This window comes from Marmota flaviventris, chromosome 1 (genome assembly GCF_047511675.1).
Source record: "Marmota flaviventris isolate mMarFla1 chromosome 1, mMarFla1.hap1, whole genome shotgun sequence".
In the NCBI taxonomy this organism is placed as follows: Eukaryota; Metazoa; Chordata; class Mammalia; order Rodentia; family Sciuridae; genus Marmota; species Marmota flaviventris.
In genome coordinates, this window is record NC_092498.1 from 146,340,348 (window position 1) to 146,361,608 (window position 21,261).

Sequence of the window (21,261 nt, forward strand, 5' to 3'; positions counted from 1 at the left end):
ATATTCACAGTGCTTCAATTGCTGAAAAGTAGCTAATTCATAGATATTTGAAACAAAATGAGTTTTTCTCATAAAAGATGGTGGGGGAAAGCACGAAACATGGTCTAAGACTCTATTCCAAAAGGGCATGGTTTCACTTAAAAGTAAAATAACGTTATATCAAAAAGCAGAAAACCTACAAGTACACCAGGTCAGCCTGAGAATACCTGTGTGGTGCTCAGTCACCCTGGATGACAGACAGGAAATCATCCTGCAGCCCGCTGTGAGAGAAGCGACGCCGCTGTCACTCATCCACCCCACCACCCACCTGAGTGCAGAGTGATAATAACAATAAAAGAGCCGGCAGCTTCAACCCTGTTATTCCAAAATTAATGCTTATAAATATATTTCAACAGGTATTCATTTCCTCCCAACTCTATTCCAAAAGGGCATAAGAGGAAGAATTATTTTTAAAACCAACTTCCCAATTACCTACCCCTCACTTGATCCAGTGTATTGAATCAATGGTCTAAGAGGTCAAAATTACTTCAGATAAGACTTTATGCCCTTTTCACTTCAACATAGTCATTACCAACAGGGAGACAGTTTATAGCAGTCAAAATGAAAACAAACTATGCATGAACGAAACCCTCCCCCCACCCCTCGGAATTTCCTGGCAATGTTCACTTGAGCCACAGACAAAGTCACCCTCCAACCAGGATATCCCTTTTGTTCCCAGGATTCTTTATGTAAAGTCATTGTCTTACTTAGTAACCTCCTAGGCTCAGCATTCCCTTGAATGCCAGTGTATCTGACATCTTCCCATCACTCTAACAAAACACCTGAGATCATCAACTTAAAGAGACAAAAGGTTTATGTTGGCTCAAATATTGGCCTCATTGCTGTGATGTGGGAGCATCGGCAGAGGAAGCTGCTCATCCCAAGAAGCCAAGAGGACAGCATCCCCAAACCCCCCCATGACCTAAGACCTCCCTCCAGGCTCCAACTTCTTACTGTTTCTACCAGTTGCCAGCAGCACCCGGCTGGGACCTAAGCTTTTCACACATGAGCCTTTGGTGAACATTCCATATCCAAACTCTAGCATCCTGCATGTCCATAGCTGATTGTTTGGATGAGCCTATCACCTGTGTCTGTGACCATTCACCTTTTTCAACCCCGGTAGGCTTTGACCACTTCTTTGCCTGGGTCATCTCTGCAATATTACCTGACATTCTGCCATCAGGGTTTCACTTCAAAGTAAAATAACATTATATTAAAAAGCAAAAAAAAAAAAAAAAAACCTACAAGTACACCAGGTCAGCCTGAGAATAACTGTGTGGTGCTCAGTCACCCTGGATGACAGACAGGAAATCATCCTGCAGCCCGCTGTGAGAGAAGCGACGCCGCTGTCACTCATCCACCCCACCACCCACCTGAGTGCAGAGTGATAATAACAATAAAAGAGCCGGCAGCTTCAACCCTGTTATTCCAAAATTAATGCTTATAAATATATTTCAACAGGTATTCATTTCCTCCCAACTCTATTCCAAAAGGGCATAAGAGGAAGAATTATTTTTAAAGCCAACTTCCCAATCACCTGCCCCTCGCTTGATCCAGTGTATTGACAGCCAGTCTAATTTGGCAGGGCTTTTGGAACCTGCCTGAATCCTGGCTCTACCGCTTGCTAAATGTCTGAATATGGGCAAGTTACCTAATCTCTCTGGGCCTCACTGTCTCCATCTATAAAGTGGAAATAAGAACAGAACCTACCTCACCAGATTGTTGTGAATTAAATGAATTGAGATGTGTGTGCCCGGCGCAGAGAGGCGTCAGTGTAACCACATATGCACTACCAGAGCGGCCAGTACCTCTGATGACCGCTGCTCATACTGCACTCCAGGTGCCTGGCCAAGTCGCCGAGACTTTTATCACTTGTTCAGTGACCCAGCTCAACGGTCTCCTTCCTGTCTGATTGGAAAATCAGCGGCCAGGGAGCATATAGCCGAGGTGCTTAGGTATTTTGGTTTGTTCTTTTCCTAGAGAGACGATGAACTGGATACTTTTCAGACACAGATAACCCCACTGGAAGGCATTTAGAATACAGGCGCCACAGGAAGTGTCGGCTCCTGACATTACTAATGTTCTTATTGCTGATACTTTTCAACAGCATAAATCAGTGGGAGGAGAAGAGGCTACCTATTTTCCTTCCTGCATACCCACGGTCCTATCATGGGGGGTTGGAGCAATTACATCATAAGAGGTGTCTTTTTTCCAGATAGCCATAGGAGCTGTCCCCGTGAATTATGCACAAGAAGTCTAGTGTCTCTCCCTAGGAGCTTCATTCAGCTTCCCCCTAGGAACCAGAGGGGAGGAGAAATTTGGTACTTAAGGGTCCTTTGCTGTCATTGCTTCTAACAACCAATAGGTGTCGCTATTTAAGGCCCCTGGAGTCTTAAAGAACATGAGGGCCCTTCTTCACTGACATCTCGCTGATCCTGATCTAAACTCATAGGGTTTGGGTAGACACCTCTTACCCCTAAGACTACCTGCATAAGGGAGGTGATCTTTAGGGGCTCCAGAAGCTCCAGCCCCACTCAATCATCTAAGAGAAGCTGCCCTAACATGGAACCAAAGAGGTTTTCTGGCTCTTTCCTTGCTGAAATGAAGAGCACATTTTTTTTTCCTTCTGTTGAGGTTCCAGATATATTTCATAAAACATTTTAATAGATGGACCAATGGATGTGCAAGGAGATGTTTCCCCAAAGTCAAAAATACCCTCAACCTCCCTGCAGCGGCATCTACCTTACCAAATGGATTTAGAGGACCCCTTAGAAATTGGCCTGAACTTTATCTGCCCCAAATTTCCTATGAAAAAAAAAAAAGAAAGAAAATGCAGAACAAAATCAGCAAGAATGCCCAGAGAAGCACTTTCCTGTCCTGAGCTTAAAAAAAAAAAATGCACGACAGCCAAATCAAGCAGCTTGGACAGCGTCGAGAATGATGCTTCAGCAAGTTCCATCTTCAGCAAGTTGCATCTGAGGCAGCCAGAGTCTGGGGGGTCAGGAAATTCTGACTGTCTTAGTGCCTTCTGTGTCAGGCCCAGGGGGTCCCATTTAAAGAAAGTGCATGGCTCCCGACTCTTCAGCACAGCGGATGATGTGTTTTGCTCCAGGACTCATTCAGGGTCGAAAACAAAACAAAAAACCAAGAGAATCCTCGTAGAATGTGGGAGCCAACTTAAAGAGTACCACTAAAACAGGTTTTGCAAGAGAGTCTTTAAATCAGAAAAGCCTATGTAGGAGTCCTTTAAATAAAGGCCTATGGAAATGACGGGTGAAAGAGGAATTGATCTCTATCGCTGCCCTGAGACAGCTCAAAATGCACCTCCACTGAAAAGCAGCCCCTGGATCCGAAGAATTCCTGTGTGTGTGTGTGTGTGTGTGTGTGTGTGTGTGTGTGTGGTCTGCTTCTACCTGCAATGCCACGCCTCTGCTTGCTCATGGCAGGTAACTGCCTGGATGCCGACAGGTGACCCAGAGGTAGTGGTGACAAAAGTGGCTTTTGGATCTAAAGTAATTGAGCTCCTAGAAGCAGAGATACAGTGGTGGTTACCTGAGCAGGAGACACTGGGCAGGGGGCTCAGGGCTTTCATATTGCAAGAAGAATACGACCTAGAGATCTGATTTACAGCATGGGGGACTGCAGGTCACCACATGGTGCTGTGAACTTGAAATCTGCTTGGTGGGTGCATCCTAAGTGTTCTCACCACCAAGTTTAAAAAGGGAAGCATGTGCAGTGACGGTCACATTAGGACATGCTAATCATCTTGATCGTGGTGATTATTTCACAATGTATACATATATTAAATCACCAAGCTGTACGTCTTCAATATATACAATTAGAACACACAAAAAAGGAGAGAGACCCCAGGATCCAGACAGACCAGAGTCCAAATCCTGGCATTGCCACGTCCCCATTCCGTGCTGTTAGGGAAGTGGCTTCAATACTGTGAGCCTCCATCTCTTGTCCTTGAAATGACAGGACCTGCCTGGCAGGGCCATCATAGGGATTAAATGAGACAACACAGGTGGCATCAGGGACCTGGCAGACACACAGAGTGTCCACTCTAAGAAATGGCTGTCGTTAGGATGATTTACCAAGCCCAAGCCCTCTCCAGGCTTCTTACCCTTGTGGATACTGAGCTTCTTCTCTACCCGCCCCCCACCAAACCCTCGTTTGCTTCTAAATATGATGGGGTAAAAAGACCAGATCAGGAGAGCGGAGGGGTGGGGAGCAGGAAGAGGCATATTAGGCTCCTGAACAAAGCAGGCTTGGCCATGTTCCATTTCCAGTGAAGTTCAGAGCTTCCCATCTCGGTTGCCTGGAAACCAGAGCTGTGGTGCGCTTATGCCGCCTCCCAGAGATGCCCCTAATTGGGATGCACATAGAACTGTTTGTTGACACGCCACAGGTTTTTAGTCTTCTTCCAGAAGAGATTCAGCCCTCTTGTACAAATGCTGACTCGCATTAATTAAAGAATAAGCCCCGAGCCAAGACACCCGTTCCCCATAGAGAACCAGCTGGGCCGGGGGGTTGGGGGTCCGGGGGTGGGGTGTGTGATGTCTTGGCCTTGGTGGGCATCCTCTGACAGAATAACCGCTTTAGGTTGCTGTCACTGTGTTTGCATTTCAGGATGCTCCCAAGGTCTCGGGTGACTTTGGAGAGCAGGATGCTGCATGTAAGAAGCTGTGTGTGTGTGTGTGTGTGTGTGTGTGTGTGTGAGAGAGAGAGAGAGAGAGAGAGAGAGAGAGAGAACAGTGAGGTCACAAAAGCTTGCAAAACCATGCGATCCTACGATCAATCAAAGCACAACACGTGCTTGTGTGTAACCCAATACTAAATGCTGGATACTGCATTCCCCTTGGGAATTTAAATACCACTTGTAGTCTTGAGACATAAGGTAGGTCAGAAACTGTATCAGGAGCGAAAGAAATAACTTTACTGAGAGGCACAGAGGGGAGCTGTTTCATTTGATCAGATCTTGCAGAACACAGCTAAATTCTAGTTCCCAGGTGGGAAGAAGAAAAAAAAAAAAGAACGCCAGTATTTCAAAGGCATTCATTTATCTCTATCCTGTTTGCATCACATACGTTTCTATAACCGGCTCCATCCAAAGAGAATATGAACTGGCCACATACCAGAAATAAAAAAAAAGAAAATAGGCGTGTATTTAATTAGAGTTTTAAATTCGAGAATTCCACATTGCTTCACTATTTATGCGATATCATTTTTGGTTTTTGAGCGATCCCTAAGAGGTAGTCACCATACCAGGTTCTGGGACAGGGGAAGAGATTTCCAAATTGCGCCCTCTTCTCCTGGTCTGGGGGCGGGGTTGCGAGGCGCGAGGGCGTGGCCAGGCTGCAGTTCCATCCGCGGTCCATAGGGGCGCAGTCGCGCCCAGGGAGGGAGGTGGTAACTTCTGGTGAGCGACAGGGTGGGGTTCATACCCGAGCAAGTGCTGAAGGGTGAGTAGGAATCATAAAAAGAAGGGAGTCTGTTTCAGCAGGGGCATCAATTGAAAGAAGAGTAGTGATCCAGGAGAGGGGCGAGAACAGCTGGATTTTAGGGCACAGCAGCCTGGGAAGGAGCCCTGAGATAGAGCAAGGGCCAGCCAGCCTGGAAGGAGGGAGGTCATCCAAGGTCCTGAAATGACCAAGCCATGCCATCTTCACACGACATGCCTCCTCCTGTTTCCGAAGATAACCCTGGTGCAAGGCGGAAAACCCAAATATCAGGGGTGCAGGGCTAAGAGGCAAAAGCAACGTGGTCATTCCATTGCCAAGATTTTGGAACTCCAGACCCCCAGCTGAAAGTGCCCTGTGGTTCAGTTTCCCCAAGTGACACTTGAGGTGGCAGAGGGTCTAGGAGTAAACTCATTGAACTGGGAATCCGGAGACACTCCAGAGACACTCCACCACCCCCATAGTGGTCCTGGGTCTGCCTCTAAGTTGCCATGTGACACCTCTTCTCTCTGGACCTGTTTCCTCATCTGTAAAATGGGGCTTTGCCCAAAGGTCTTTTCTTTTCCAAAATGCTCCATCGAGCCTCTGCCCGGGTCAGAATAACAAGTTCCAAGGCCAACATGGACATCAGGAGTGAAGGGCTCCTTCCCCAAATGCCAGTGACAACATAAAGTCTTGGAAGGTGAAGGCCAGTTCTTCCCGGTTTCGGCATCTTTCCCCAACTTCAAACAGCACCTTGTGCATAGTGAGTGCTCTATAAAGATGATCCGGAAAGAAGAAATTAATCACATTCAAAATGAGGCAGAATCCACGGGAATGGGATTGGCAAGTAGTGAAGAGACTTGGAATAGTTACCTACCGACAGTAGATTTGTGAATCATGAGAGCTATTGCTGGGAGATATTGGTGTCTAACTTTAGAGATAGATGATAATGTATCTGACCTTCAACAGGACACCAAATCATCAACATAGCCATTTGTTCTTCAGTGAATCAACTGGTTATTTTTTTAATTGATGATCAAAAGGTCCCAACTACATGCTCAATAAATGGGGAAAGAGATGGGAATGATAAATATGGGATGATATCTGCCTCCAAGGACTTTAACAATGTCTAGAGATCCATTTGGCCAAAATCGGGATGCCACTTTGCATAGATACAAATTTGGGTCATCTTAATGTCCCTCATCACCTACTCACCCGGGCATGTGCCCCCCATTGATGGGAGGGTATGCTTTTCCAACCTGTGATTAGGTGATTAGGACAAACCCCACCTCTTCATAAAGCAGATTGGAATATTTGGTTGAGAATTTCATTTCATGTTCACGTGGCATTTTTTAAAAAACTTTTCCAAACTGCTATTTCCTCATTTTTTGTGTGTGTTTCATGACAAGTCAGACATGGTTTTGCAAAACAGCTGAGGGAGATGGGCTCAGGCCTGGGGACCAATCCAGGAGCCACCTGCAACCAGCCAGGTGACCCTGCATAAGTCACTGAAACTCAGGGTGAAATGAAGCCAACAATACTACCAATATCTGCCTTGGAGGGTTGTTAAAGAGATTAGTAACTGGAAACACTTTTCCACAGTTACTGGTACATGGTTATTCATGTTTGGGTTGTGATGTTATGTTGGTGATGGTGGTGATGGTGGTGATGGTGAAGGTGATGATGATGGTGATTGTGGTGGTGATGATGGTGATGATAATGATGGTAATGATGGTGATGATGGTGATGATGGTCATGGTTGTCATGGTGATGGTGGTGGTGATGATGGTGATGATGCAGATGGTAATGATGGTGATGATGATGGTGGTCATGGTGGTGGTGATGATGATGGTAGAGGTAGTGGTGGTAATGGTTATTTACTCCTACTCAGTAGAACAGAGCAGTTAATTATTCTTCCCATATCACAGAGCAAGCCAAAGTTGGAATCCCCAACCTGGCTCATAACGAACATTAATGAGTGTCACGCTTGAGCCTAAACCCATAGGTTTAATTGTCATTCACGGCGATCAGCAGGGTCTCCCTCTGAAACATCTTCCAGTTTTGTGATGTGAGTTTTTTCCATCTTTCCATCTTTTCCTCCTTTTCCTTTTTATTATTTTTCCTCTTCCTTCTTCATCTTCTTTAGTGAAAATCTGAGATGGAGAGTAAACAAAAGAAGAACCCAGGAACAACAACAACAACAACAAAAAAAAAACCTTAAGGTAATTAGGAAAGCTCTGCTGTGACTTCTTCAGCAGAACAGAAGTCACCTAGTGGCCCGTTAGCTTGATAAATTTCCTTACTTCCATGGTAACTAGCGTTTCTCCCACCACCTCCGCAGTGCAGATTCGCAAGCCTCATGAATCACTTCCTAATGCCGTTTTCTAAGTCCTCAAATACCTGTGGCCTAATTAGACGGCTCCTGCCGTCACCCTCAGAAGAGAACCTCCGAAGGCCCTGCCATTTGAACCAAGTGGCACTTCCCAGAAGCCCACGGGGCCCACAGCCACACCATCCAGAAGCCCACGGGGCCCACAGCCACATCACCCAGAAGCCCACGGGGCCCACAGCCACACCACCCAGAAGCCCACGGGGCCCACAGCCACACCATCCAGAAGCCCACGGGGCCCACAGCCACACCACCCAGAAGCCCACGGGGCCCACAGCCACACCACCGCCCTGGCTGTGCACAGGAGAGCGTTGTGACAGCGGCCACTCACCGCAGTGACCCTGAGGAAGAAGAACGTGAGAGTCGTCACCGGAGGGGGAACATCCGCAGGCACCGACCCATCGACTCTTCTATATGATGAAGGCGTCAGCCTCCCGGGACAGTTCTCCATTCATCCCAATTCGACAGGTGAGGAAAATGCCTCTCAGAGGGTGAGGTGACTCACCAAAGGTCACCGACATGGAGTGACGAGGAAATAATGACCTATGTAAACTTCAACAGGCCGTTTCCAAAACCAGTGCACTTTCCTCACGCAGTGCTTTGGCACCAGGCCGCCTGGTGTACAGTCAGATCCACCAGTTACTACCCTGCCATGGGTCTACTGGACCTCCTGGACCCTCAGGCTCCTCATCAGCAAAATGGGGATAACAGAATACAGCCAGTTTGGGGGAAGGTTCAATGAGACCAGACTGGAGCAGACAGCTCAGGGTCTCACCCAAGCCATCGCCTCCTGCAGGCAGTGCCTGTCCCTCTCTTAACTGCAACCACGTCCCTCCCTCTCAGCCCTCATTCCCTGAAGGTTCAGATCCTCCTGCTCTCTTTACTGGCTGCCCCAGGAAGACCCCCTAGACCTCTGTGCCTAGTTCTCTGGGAAGAGTCTCTGTGATTCTAAGTTTCCTTCCCTCTGCCAGTTATCCAAACCAACCGCCCCCACCCCCCAATACCTTCTCCTGGTTCACGGCCAGTGATTTAGCCAAGGATGATGACATTTGAAATCATGGCAGTTCAGCCAAGAAGAGAGAAAGAGACTGTCACTCAGGACTGTATTCTGCTGCAGAGTAGCTGAGCCATGAATCTCCATGGTTTCCACAAGGTAAAGAATATGATCCCTCAGGTAAAAGAAGTTTATGTTCTGGAAGGAGGTGATCCAGTACGGGTATGGTGGCTTCGTGGTATGCAGTACAAGGCTTCCTTCTATGTTTTAATCCTAATACCCTTGGTATTTGCTTCTATCCTCAAGGATTCCTCCTCACAAAATGGCTGCTGGGGCAGCAACCATCACATCCAAGCTTCAAGTAACAGGAAGGAAGAAGGGGATCAGAGGCCAGAGGGCATATGCCATACAGCTGTGTCAACTTCCTTCAAAGAATCTTCCCAGAAGCCCTTCCCAAAGACTTCCCCTTGTATCTTGTTGGCCTGTCCTATCCATAAAGGCAGCTGGGAAATAGAGTTTAATTTGGTCATTTTTTAAAAAATCTAAGCCTATTGATGTTCAAGGTAATGTGGTCACTAAAGAAGCTAGAGAAATGGATAGTTGGTGGCATTTCTGCCATGGGGAGCAACAGAGAGAGGTGGGAAAGGAAAACCGACAGGCGCTGGTCATCTCTTTGCCAGGCACCGACTTTAAGGCATGAGCTCCCAAGTAGGAATCGGCAGGTAAATAAGCCGTCAGCCTACAGCGTGGTGAGCGCAGGGAGGGAGGGAATCCCAGGATGGGGCGATGTGGGTGCACTTGACCTATCCTGGGGCGTTGGGGCAGGGCATTGCATGTGGCTTGGGAAGGAGAGACACCAGCCAGGGAACTACTTATGATGTCGGACACTGGGATCTTCTGACCCGACGTTGATAGAAATAGAACCGAGTCAGGCGAGTGATCAGGCAGGCAAATCTGAACTGGGGCTTCCGCGTGGGAAGAGTCACCGCTCCTACAAGAAGCCCTCAGGCTAGCTCCGTGAATGGAAGAAGGGGGCTTGTTCTGTTGGTCACTTGCAGGGGTGGGGATGTTGATTGACACTTCAGCGTTTTGCCCGATGCAAAGAGAAGTCCCTGCAGATGCTCGAGGGAAAGCACACCGGGCACACTGGTTGAGGGTGGCACACCTTGGGGTCCTCCTTCAGGCCCTGAGCTGAGACCCAGAGAGCATTTGTCCTCTTGGGCTCCTTGGCAGAACTCATGGGGCTTCTGTTGGGTCTGAGCAGGACGCTCAGGTGCTTTGCAGACCACTGTCGACTTGGAAGAAGGCACAGCCCAGGGCATTTCTTGGGCCAGTGCAAGGACACTGTGTTGGTCCCTGTGGTGGTCCCTGTGTCGCGTAGAGGAAGGGAGACAGCAATGGTGGTTCTTGGCTAGGGCTGTGACCAAAGGAAGCAAGCCAAGTGATATTTAGGAAAGAGAGTTGACATCACGTCGTGATCAATGAATTAATTGGCTATAGAGAGGGTACAGGGACCTAAATCAACTATTCATTTTGCAGGTGAACAAATTGGGTCTGGCCACTCCAGAATGATTTCTGAACAGTGCCCTTGCGCTGGCCCAGGAAATGCCCTGGGCTGTGCCTTCTTCCAAGTCGACAGTGGTCTGCAAAGCACCTGAGCGCGTCCTGCTCAGACCCAACAGAAGCCCCGTGAGTTCTGCCAAGGAGCCCAAGAGGACCGCTTCTCCGCTGAGAGTCAAGTTTTTGGTGGCTCTGTGGCAGTCCCAGTGATGTCTCTCTTCCCTCTGACCTAGGATCCAGAGGAACCCTTGGCTGTGGGCTGAGTCTCTGGGGAGGGAGAGCAAGCCATCGGGAACTCTAGTGAGAGGTGGAATCCTGACTCAGCCCATCTCCTATAGCTGGACATTACAATTAGCAGACGACCCGAGGATGGGAAAGAGACGTTCCGATGTGATTTAATAAGAAATGTGGTTGCAATGAGCGCTCGGAATATGTTTGCGATCAATTTGCTGTATACACAATATGCTAGCAGGGCCGTCTTCTGTGTATGCAGTTGACCTTTATCTCTGGCAATCTTGTCCCATAAAGAAGAGTGAAATCCTCCATTGCAAATCATTAGCACTCGGGAAATGGCTTTAATTTGCATGCTGACAAAGATATTAACTCGGGTGGGTGGGTTGGGTGGTGGGGGGATAATACAACACGTCCCTTTGTCTGAAAGGCAGTTCAAAATCCGTGTTGTGACTACCGTTGACTGAAGTTCAATTACTGTAATAAATGTATTCCAAATTTCATCTCAATTGCATTTGCATTTTAATGAATGATTCTCACCTTCTTGTCAATTTGGCAGCCAAGCTAGATTTATTAAGTTATTGTATAAACAAGGGCCTTCTAATGCGGGGATTTAAATGCAAACTATTTGCCAGGGTGCATTATTAATTTGCCTCTATGGCTTCCCTGGAAAATTCAAGAATTTAAAGATGAGACTTTAGACCCCCACCCCCCTTCCATCATGTTCCCCCTCCCCTCTCGATATGTCTGGGTGGGCTGAGGAAGGGAGATGCCAGCCGGCCAGATGAAGTGGGCTCTCCAGGGCTCCAGCCTCGACACACTGGGACTGCGCTGATTTATCTGCTATTATTGGAAAAAAGAGCAGAATTTCTTAAGTGGAAATTTCCCACGGAGGCAATTCCCTTCTGCGGGCGCAGGACATCCCTGACATCAGATCGGCAGGAGAGTTAGTTCATCTTCGTGTCATCTGCCCTGCCCGTCCAGGCACTCCTGGCTTATGGCCCTGTATTTCCTGTAGGCCGAGACGGAGGCTGGGAATGGACAGCAGCTGGATATCAAGCCATAGCACCAGTAGAAGTTTTCTTTTCTTTTTTTTTTTTTTTAAGTACATTGGGGCTGTCAGTTGTTAACAAAGTGATTTTCGGTGGTTAATCCCATTCCCCCACCATATAAAAAAGGTCCTGTTATGCCAGGTTCGTGGGACCCCAATAGACCTCCAGGAGCCGAATCTGATGCAAGCACACAAGAGTCTTTATTGCAAGCTCGAGCCTGGACTCACAACCGTTCCTGACGCAGCGGTCCCAGGGAGTGAGTCCCGGTCCTTTGTTCAGTGAGGATTTATAAGTTTTGGGGGGGATACTCTATGCATCACAACATCACACAGCAAATCATTCCTTACCACAGGAAAGTCAAACAACAGCTCTTAACATTGATTAGCACATTCACTGGCGGGAACAAGTTGGGTAGGGGTGATTGGTTAGTACAAGAGGGGGGTTTGTTTGAACTGATTGGTTTAGGCCACGAGGGGTGTACGTGCTGAACTACATGGTTTCCCAACATGTTATCAACCCCCATAAACTACTGGGGGGTCATCTGGCATCCCAGGTATTCTCCCTGTCTCATGCTGATTGGAGGTTGCTGGGGGGTTGCTATGGGTCCCCACCTAGCCTGACTGAGTCAGGGACATCTGGCACCTCAGACCTCTCCTGTTATTTACAGACAAACAGCTCAGCAGCGTGGGGATGTGCCTTGGAGTGCTCTGTGGGTCTTTCCCAGGACAAGGGTCACGCCCCCTTCCTTAGGACAGGCCTTGAGATAGAAACTGGTTTCTCAAAAATGGAGTCACATCAGTTTCTCAGTCCCATGTGGGTTCCTGTCACCCACCGCATCCCGACTGTCCGGGACACTGCAGCTTCTTAGAAGGACCATCTGTTTGAGGTGATGTTCCTTTAGGTCCCTTGGGAGAGAGGCTGATGCAGGCAATAGGAGACCTATTGTAAGCTGAGGGCCTGCACAGGAATGAGAACGGCCTAAAGAACTTTCTAGATGGATTGGTAGCGGGCATGTGAGAAAATTTTATTTCCAACTTGTATGTGGCCCCTAGGGTCAGGTCTCTCATGAAATGAGACAAGTGGGAGGTTTTCTGATTAGAGTTCTTAGGAGCCGGGGAGAAGATGGCTAGACTGGTGTATGCAAGTCCAACTTCCATGGGGACCTGCGCCACAGGGGGACCCTGTGAAAATGCAGCCTCCGCCTCCGGAGATCTGGGTTGGGCCCAGAATCCTGTGATTCTAACCAGCTTCTGGGTGATGCTGTTGGAGCTGGGCCTCACTTTGAGGAACCAGGAATAGAGAGCATCACTTAAGGTGGGGGTGGCTGGTTAAAAGTCAATACCCTTGTTACAAGTCGGGTGAACCAGCCATGGGGGTAAATCCAACACCCCCAAAAGGACTCTTCCTCTCAATACCAAAACATGGCTCATAGCTTTTATCCAACATGCCACATGCATCTCAAAAGACGCTATTTATTGCTTTAGGCTCTGAGTTCTACTGTAAGCCACCTTTTCTCTGGTCTGAGGCAATTTCTTTTTAATTTCTTTTTTTAATACTTTTATCAAGCCTTAAGAAGCATATTTTTTTTCATATTTCAACACCTCTAAACTTGGAATGTCATGTATAATCATGTGGGGAGGGGTGGAGGCTGGGGGGGCAAGCACTTTACCACTGAGTTCTACCCCCGGCCCTTTGTAAATTTTACTTTGAGACAGGGTCTCACCAAGTTGCTGAGGCTGGCCTCAAACCTGCGATCCTTCTCCCTCGGTCTCCCGAGTGCTGGGATTACAGGCATGAGCTACTGTGCCTGGCCCATTGTAAGCAAGCAGACAATAATAAAAGCAGTCCCCAGTGAAGCAGGCCCTCTGTGGCAGGCAGTGTACTAAGCTGTCCCACTTAATGAGCCCAGCGTCCCATTTGAAGATGAAGAGGTGGGGCTCCGAGTGGTTTAAATCTACAGGGAAACCAAGATGAGCCCGTGGACCACCATGTTGAGTGAACTAAGCCAGGCACAGGAAGACAAATGCCACCTGTCCTCAGACACACAGGAGCTGGAAAACGTGGATCTCATAGCAGTGGAGCACTCAGCAGAGGTTGGGAAGGAGAGGGGGGACCTGGAGAGAAGATGGCTGTCGGGGACAGGGGCGCATTGAGCAGGAGGAATAACTTCTCATGCCCCGTGGCGCACTGGGGTAACGGGTTGACAATCATCACTGAAATAATTCAGAACAGCTAGGAGAAGGGTTTGCTCCCTGCACCAAGAAATGAGAACCGTTCCAGGGGATGCATGTGTCCATCCCATTTCACGTTGTAGGCATGTACTGAGATGTCACCGTGTCCCCCATAAAGGTATCCCACTGTTATGGGTCAATGGAAAAATAAAATTCTGTTTAAAAAGCCCCCCTGCCCCAGAGAGGGACAAAGCAAAGATCCAGAGGCTGTCCAAAGCCATACCACTGGGGACACAGCCCTGGAGTCCCGAGGTGCTCGGGAGTGGAGCGCAGACTGAGCCTCCGCAGTCTCTTTATTGTCACAGTGAGTGTCCTTCACTGGCAGGCTCACGCAGACTCCCAAACAGAGAACATATGTCCCTTAAAAATGAAAACACACTCCCCCTGCCCCGACCAGGCGTTGGTTAAGAAAAAGTTGCACCAGGAGAGGAAACTTTCCATGTGTGATCTGCGTCTCCTCCGCCTGCCTGGCGCAGTTAATCACCCTTGTCCCCACCGCCCCTCCCCGCGCAGTCAGTCAGGGGAGTTTTACTTCGGTGCAAAACAGTGAGCCGAGGCCCCGGGTGAGTGGATTTAAAGGCAAAAACTTCTCTTCCCTGCAAATAACTCCCTTTGCACAAATAGCCTGGTAATCAGCAATAATGAGGAAGAAAACGCAGGAAACACACAGGGAATTAAATGGGAATTTGCTCAAATATTAAGCATTTTTAAACAGGTCTCCGCAGTACCAGGGGAGCACTCCCGAGCTTGCTGATTGAACAGCTCACAGTTTGAAGTTCTCAGAATAGACTGGTGTGTCTGACACGAGGGCCCAGGCCCTCCCCTCACGACTGTTCATCTGTCACTGAGGCTTTTCCAAAAAGATCTAGCATCTGGGAGTCTGGCGGCCCCGGGCTGAAGAGGGGTTCAAAACCTGCTGGTTAGATTCCTGGAATCATCCATCACCCACTCACCCCGTCCCTGTCTCTGGAGTTCATTGACAAGATGAGCATTCTGCACTCTATTTTCATCTAGGCTTTATTGGATTTACTTTTCACAGTGTTCTCCCCGCACAGATCCTGGAGAGGAATCTCCTTCCAGTTTCAGCACCAGGAATACCTCCGATTTTTAAAACATCCTAGGGCTATTAGGAATCACATCAGGATTAGTATTTCCCTCTTTGCATTGGCCACTAGGATTCTCAGGGCCAAGTCTGTGCATCAGATCATGCAGCATGAGTTTTGATGCCTGTTGTTGTACCTGATTTTCTTGTCTTCTGTCCTTCTAACTTTTTAAAATTTTCTGCCCCTAATTCTTTGTGGAATAAGAACACAAATAAGTAAGTCCAAGACAATGTCTTACCAACATCTTAATCACTATGAAAAAAAAAAAAAACACCTAACGGGAGTGGAGAGGTGAAGGCTGAATGCTTTGAGGAGGTGTTCATCTTCTTAGTGTTGGTGCCTAGAACAGGTCTTGACATTCAGCAAGGGCCCCACCTGGAATCTGACTCATTATAAATGCCTAGTCCAGGGCCTGACACACAGCGAGTGTCCAAATGATATTCAAGTCCCTTTTCTTTACTGTGTTGTGAAACATCCACCTGGCATTGATTCAGAGACTGCTGCAATAAGGATGCTGTGAACCCTCAGGTTCAAAGACAGTGAAAAAGAAATCAGCCTGATCCATAAATGTAGGACTGGATAATTAATCCTGCATATTAGTTTGCTGAGAGTATCACAGCACAGTAGCCAGACCAACAGGAATTCCCTGTCCCCCAGTTTGGAAAACTGAAAGTCCAAGATCAAGGTATCGGGTGAGTCGGCTCCTTTTGAGGGCTTTTAGAATCAGTCCCAGGTCCCTCCTCTTGATTCGGCACCCTTGCAAGGGACTCTTGGCCTGTAGAAGTCTCACCCACCCCCACCCCATGTCTCTGTCCCCCTCTTAGGGTGCCCTCCCTGTCTGTCTCCACATTTCTCTTTTCATAAGGACACCAGTGTGACCTCATCTTGACCAATCACACCTGCAGCCCCCTATTTCCAAATAAGCCCCCATTCTGAGACAATGCGGTTCAGACTTCAGCCTATGAAACAGGGGCCACCTGTCCGTCCAAAGCACGCCCATTTCAGAATCCAGCGGGTCCCAGCTTCTGCAGGGGGACACAGAGGCTCTTGTCTAATCACTCAGGGAAACCAGAGCCCAAAGCCTGCTGTGCTGGCTGGGTCTGTGGCCCGGGCCCAGAACACCCCCTGTGGTCACATGCCACCATCACACATGACAGGTCTTTTCCACTCCCGTCCTGCACTCTGCCCCTGTGATCGTGCCTCGTCTCAGAACCTGACAGGCCTCCGTGACAGCTTCCCACTCCAGGAGAGAATGAGGACAACGGCAAGGAAGATTTGGTAGCCCCTGACACCTGCCAGTCACTGACACGCCACCCGAGTGGCTGAGGACCCACGGAGCCTTCAAGGTCATCGAGAGGGAAGGACCCACCAGACGGGCCACATAGAGCAGCCTCCTGGCACCCCACCCCCCGGCAGGGTGTCCAGCAGCCTCCACAGGGAGCCGCTGCCTGGGTCAGACCCCAGCTCGGCTGCTCTCCAGCCTCGGTTTCCTCGTCTGCAAATGGAAATTACAATAGCAGCACCTAATTTGCAGAGCCACCAGGAGGATAAATAAGATCATGCAGGCGTCCAGAAGTGGGGAGTTTCCCCGGTGGGGTTCGGAGAGATGGGAGAACAGCACTAGGGTCTGCCACACCCCGCCGTAGCCTAGTTCACAGAGGGGCTGAATTTGCTGCACCTCAGAAGGACATTGGAAGCCCATGAGAGGGCTCGTGGAAGCCCAGCGGCAGAGAGGGGCCTCCCGGGCTCTGCTCCAAGAATCCTCACCATGAGGAAGGTGGAGTGAGTCACTAGAGATGAGCTTCTTCGTTAAAATGGTAAAATCTATTGCTTCCTGGAGGAGGAGTCCAGGTGTTGGGAAGCAAAAAAACAAAAAAAAACAATGTTTTGGTAGCACAAAGTGTATTCTGTGGCATTACATAACATTTTATTCAATGAAAAGTAAATTATTTTCTTTGTAAAAATCGTAGTTGCTCAGGGCCTTTGCACTTGCTACTTGGAACATTCCTCCTCCAGGTGTCTGCCTGGCTTGGTCTCCCACCTCCTTCACGTCTCTCCTCAAACATATCTTCTCACCGAGGCTTTCACTGGCCACCTCTTTAAAATTGCACTGACACCCCCCAGTGGCTGGTGTCCTTGGCAGTCACCCTGCTCACGTTCCGGCTTTCTGTCCGAGCCCCCCAACAGCTGTTACCCTATTGTGTATAGTTTACTTTTTTGTTTTGAATCTGCCTCCGCCCCAGGGAATATGACCTTCACTAGGGCAAGAATTTTGCAGCTGCGTTGTTTATCACCATATCCTCAGTGCCAAGGGTAGTACCTGGTTCATACTAGATGCTCAATAAACAGACGAGTTCACTAGACAGCTGGTAATGATGCAGCTTTTTAGCCAAACCCACAAATTCAAAGTTGGATGTTCATCAGCGTGAGAAGACTCTGCCTCCATTTCCTGATGTGTGACTGTGGACAGCTTTCAACCCCACCCTCCCCACTCCTCTTTTGTCCTGTATCTTGGCCAGATGATAATAAAAAGGCAGGTGCTGCATCCTTTGGAGCTGGGGGGAAGTTGGAATCACAACTCTGCCCACCGCCCACTACAGCACCCCAGACAGCTGCCCTCCCCACTCACTTGAGCCATTTAAAACCTGCCTGAGAGTCTTCCGTGTGTCCCCAGAAAACCTTGTCATGTGAGTTGGGGCCCCTCATACCCTGTGGGTGCATGCACAGTGTCTGTGTTGACCTCTGGACCAATCACAGACTGAATATCTATCCCCCCTCCCCTGATTCCAGGGATTGAACCCAAGGGTGGTTGACCACTGAGCCACATCCCCAGCCCTTTTTAAATATTTCATTTAAAGACAGGGTCTCCCTGAGTTGCTTAGGGCCTCACTAAATTGCTGAGGCTGGCTTTGAACTCGCGATCCTCCTGCCCCAGCCTCCTGAGCTGCGGGGATGACAGCCAGGCGCCACCTGCTTGGCTTACTTCCGGTCTCTGAGAAGCAGCTCACAAGGAGAACCCCATCCACCCCGCCTCCCAGCTTCTCTCTGCATTTGCTACTGTTTGCCTTGGGTGGAGAAGGTCTTCCTTTGTGAAATGGAGAGGTTACACATGGTAACAGTTCTGTCTTTACCAAGTTCCTTTGCATCCTCCAGACACTCACTGATTCATGGATTCTAGAGCCTGAAAGCAACACAGAAGCAAGCTCCTGTTTCACACTGAATTCCACAACACAGCAACCGCTGGCCTCCCTGAACCTAAAAGTCAAACAAAGCACCTACAACCGGCAATTAGGGGCTAAATCTGTCTCTAAATACAGGATCACGCTGCTGTCAGAGGCTGCCCGTTCATTTAACTTACGCACAATTTTATACAAGAGAAAACCGAGAGATCATTTTGCTGTGACAAGAACCCGAGCCAATCCTTGCCTGAAACTGACTGGCGGAGATGGACAGGTGACACGTAGCACAGACGTCCAGAAAATTCTACATGAGCTGAGAAGCAGGGTCTGAACTCAGCAAAAGATAGCAGCGACCTCCCGGTGACACTGTGAAGAAGCTCAAATGCTGCGTTTTATGGAATTTAAGCCACCATCGACTCAAAGTCACGCCATTAAACACACAATGGTACCAGTGAAATTCAGTTGGTGCTCTTCGCGCTTAGAGGCTGTATTTTGGAAGCATATCTTGTCTCGTGCTTTAAAAAAAAAGGAGGGGGGGTGCTCTTTCATTTGCCTTGACAATTTTCTTATATATGACTCTTGTGATCACAGAAAAACAAACCTATAGGTGGAACGCATTGGATAAGGAATTCCTCAAACTTCTTCCCATGCAAAACCCAGCCCCGCTGCACACTCTTGAGCTCAGAGTCAACAAGGGACCTTGCAACAATGTATTCAGAGAATGCTGGGCCTGGGGGCAGAGCTCCCCAGCAGAGATCTGGCTGAGCTTATGCAAGGTGCTGGGTTGGATCCCCAGCACTGTGAGAAGAAAAAGGCGGGGGATGTCACTCCACGACTGTCCCTAGGTTTTTTATCTCAGCCTCTGACCCCCCCACTCTGAAAGTTTTTCCATTTTGCAAGCCAATGTCAAGGTCTTCCAGACCCTCCGACTTATGGTCCTATGCTTTGTTGGCTACCATCTCAAGGACTGAGTTGTGCAGACAGGGTACCAGGAGGAACAAGTGAGTTGGGACACACAGAGGTGACCACAGCAAAGATGGCGGCAGCAATTGTAAAAAGGTGATTGGAAGACAGGGGCTCATCTGAGAGAGGTGCGTGGCCGAAGCAGAGAGTAAGGTAACTGCAGTCGTAATGACAGAGACGCCAGTTCAGGAAGAATTGATTATGGAACCTCACAGGATGTTGGGGTGTCGTTACTAGCTTAGAAAGCTGTCGGCAAAAGCTCCATCAGATGTTGGCGGCTTCCTGGCAGCCCCCAAATCCAGGCTCACTTAAGAAATGAAGGCTGTAACCTCGCCATTCCCCTGCTCTCCCGGGCTCCAGCTTCTTAAAGACATTTGTGATTGGCTTAACTCACTTAGCATGATATTCTCAACGCCACCCATGTACTGGCAAATACCGTAATTTCATTCTTCTTTAAGGCTGAGTAGTATTCCATTGTGTATATATATATACCACAGTTTCTTTATCCATTCACCCATTGAAGGGCACCTAGATTGGTTCCATGGTTTAGCTATTGTGAATTGAGCTGCTATAAACTGATGTGTCTGCGTCCCTGTAGCGTGCTCATGTTAAGTCCTTTGGGTATAGACTGAGGAGAGGGATAGCTGGGTCAAAGGAGTTGGAGACTAGCATGCTAAGAGAAATAAGCCAATCCTAAAAAACCAAAGGTCGGATGTTTTCTCTGAGATGCAGATGCTAATTCACAGTAAGGGGGGCACTAGGGAAGAGTAGGGTTACCTTAGATTAGGTAGTGGGGAGTGAAGGGAGTGGACATGGGGATAGGAAGGATAGTAGAATGAAACAGGCATTATGACCCTATGTATATATATGACAGCAGGACTGATGTGACTCTACAGCATGTACCATCAGAAAACGGAGAAGTGATACCCCATCTTTGTATGATATATCAAATTGCATAAATGCATTCTACTATCAAGAATAAGTAATTAAAACAAATTTTAAAAAATTATAAAAGAAGAAAAGAAAGGTATTGGTGGTTCCCTGACCAGGCTATCTAAAGATCTACCTCTTGGCCTTTAGCCCTCCTGATCTGTTCACTGGTGTGACATTTTCTTGGTGGCACTCCTACTTAGCCCAAATGTCACCTTCTCCAGGAAGCCTCCCGTGATTTCCCTGGGTTCCTCTAGCCCTGAGGTAATTCAGGTGTAGAGTGTACCTCTGGGGTGTTCTTTCTCCATTATACGGGGAACTCTCTGGGGACCAATGCCTTATTCCTTTGGGCAGTCCCAGCCCCCTGCACTGGTACCTGGAATTGATGTTCAGCCAAGACCAGCCAGAGAAATGAATGAGTGAGAAGTCAGCGCTCAGCTACCACCTGTACACTATGATTGGAAAATGCCGGCAGAGCATCCATGCTGGCTCCCAGCCTCTCCCCCATGGTCATTTACAGGAGCCCCCTGCTAAGGAAATGCCCCTAGGAACACCCCAACTCCTCCTAGCAATAAGCAGGGGTCAGTTAATCAGAGTCCGGCTGTGACAGCCGACTGAGAACTTCCCCATCAAAACTGAGCGCAGAGAGAGACTCGGAGGGAGGACGAGGCTGCTCTGAAAGAAGGAAAGAAAATATCCCTGTCTCTGGGGAGGAAGTTTCCACCCACCCAGTTTCCAATTTGCCTGAATTAGCTGTCCCCCACCTCAGGACTGTCATCATTGACGGCCCAGGTCTCTCTCCCCGACTGGCCATGAACTCCAGACACCCCGTGTATCTTAAACGGTCAGCTCAGCGTCTAGCACACATCGGTTGTTTATTAGGAATTTGGAAGACAACAAATGAAACTGAATTTTAGAACAAACATTTATATCTAGGAAATATGATGGTGACTTTTGGGTTTTGGTTCCCCTCCCCTCCCCCTACCCCAGTGCTAGGAATCAACCCAGGCCCTCAGGCACACTAGGCAAGCGCTCCGTCACGCAGATCAGATACATCCCCTTAGCTACAGGTTCTCACTGAGTTGCCGAGGCTGGCCTCCAACTTGTCATCCTCCTGCCTCAGCCTCCTGAGTTGCTGGGATGGCA

At 48.6% G+C, this 21,261-nt stretch overlaps 1 protein-coding gene across 1 annotated transcript in view; it reads left to right on the forward strand.

Moving 5' to 3' along the window:
- Positions 1 to 21,261, forward strand: part of Ccdc60 (coiled-coil domain containing 60) — a 137,811-nt gene that overhangs the window by 73,203 nt on the left and 43,347 nt on the right. The gene's annotated exons all lie outside the window — the stretch shown is intronic.